General features: G+C 41.6%; 1 pseudogene; it reads left to right on the forward strand.

Moving 5' to 3' along the window:
- Positions 1–1,678, forward strand: part of LOC102846252 — a 7,460-nt pseudogene that overhangs the window by 4,426 nt on the left and 1,356 nt on the right.

Here is a 1,678-nt window from a genome sequence, read left to right on the forward strand (position 1 = left end):
TGGGCCTTGTTGAGTGTTGCTCAGAAGAAACTCTACAGGGACGTGATGATGGAAATCTTGGAACACTTGGACTTCATGGGTAAAATTAAGATTTTGATATGCTTGCAGATCCTTGGAATGCAAAGAAAATTAATTCATGCACATGACTTTTGATCTTTGGCAGAAGAATGGGAATACAAGGTTCATGGAAGCAGGCATGGCCACCTGGCTTTTACCGCTCAGGAAAATGACTTTTTCATGGAAGCCTTTGTATCTGAGAGCACCTTTTCTCTTTTGTGATTCAGTACATTTACATCTATCCCTACCCTAAGTGTATACTCGTAACTTTTATGGGTCAGAATTTAAGGCCCGGGCTTTATGCCCATGGTGTCTAACACTAACTTATTGCTCCTGTATTGTGGTTGTGGTTGTTGTTTTGTTGCAGTTGTTGTTTTGGTGTTCTTTCGAATTGGATCCGACTGGCACAGGAGGAGACTGCCCCTCCTTCTTCAGCGAAGCATCTGGTGGATTCGAACCACATGCCTTTGTTTTTGCAGCTTCTTGCGACTTTTCCACCTGAGGCCTCTTGGGCTCCTGTGTTGAGAAGCTCTATGAAATCGTTGATATGCTATGCATCTTTTGCATATTGAGGAATAGGCATTGTCATGAACCAGTTAGGGAAAAAATGTCTTTTTTGCTGGATGTGACAGCTGAACAGATCAGTGGACACTCTTTTGTGCATCAGCAGGCCTGTCCTGGAGCCATTTTTCTATTTTTCCTGTGATGTGTGTCCTGTGTCATGTTATGTGAATCCTCTGTGATGTAGTGTGTGTACTGTGCATTGTTGTGTGTGTACTGTTCTGTGTGATGTCGTGTGTGCTGTGTGAGTCATCTCTGTAATTATCCACCCAGAGGAATCTCATTTATATCATCATGTCTTTGATTTGTTTCAGAAGGGATTCGTAGTGAACAGTTTGCAATCCAGTGTCAAAGTGCTGAAACTCAAAAAGGTGCCTTTATGACTGTTGGCCCAGAGTAGCCAAATGTCTGTCACTTTCTTTTCTTTCTGTGTTGTCAAAATTATTTTTGTTATATAACAGGCCTTGACCGCGTGAATGACGGAGAACCATTATCCCCTGAATGTACTCAGTTGACATTCTTTGAGACGACCCACCCTTGGTCTTCCATGTTACGGAAAATGTTACAATTGTGTGGCAAAGAAAATCTACATAAACTCAAAGAGAACTATTGGAGGTGCGTATCAGGAAAATGAAAAAACCAACAAATACCAAAACACAACAAATACTCATGAGAAACATTGTGACTTTGGAAGCAGGTATCAGAGAGTGTAATTAGATTTGTAAGTGCAGTTCTAGGAATTATAATTTTGCTAAATGAAGTCATATGAGACTCTTGAGAAGTTAAACTCACACATCTTCATCGTGTTTTATTGTGGGCCTACGGGAACACGCTCACTTACAGCTGTGTGATATTTCTTTTTCCCAGAAGTCGAACAGTACATGAGGTGTGTGAAGGGATTGAAGACTCTCAGCCTGGGAAAATGCGCATCCGATTTCCAAGTTATTCCTGCAAGCGTGTCGACATAAACCTGTTGAGGAGTGACCTTGGTGACAGCGGCCATGAATGTAAGAAATGTGGCAAAGATTTCTGTACCTTCTCTTCATTTTGGATCCATGTG

Source organism: Elephantulus edwardii, unplaced genomic scaffold (genome assembly GCF_000299155.1).
Source record: "Elephantulus edwardii isolate Elephantulus edwardi_28Jun2011 unplaced genomic scaffold, EleEdw1.0 scaffold00410, whole genome shotgun sequence".
Classification (NCBI taxonomy): Eukaryota; Metazoa; Chordata; class Mammalia; order Macroscelidea; family Macroscelididae; genus Elephantulus; species Elephantulus edwardii.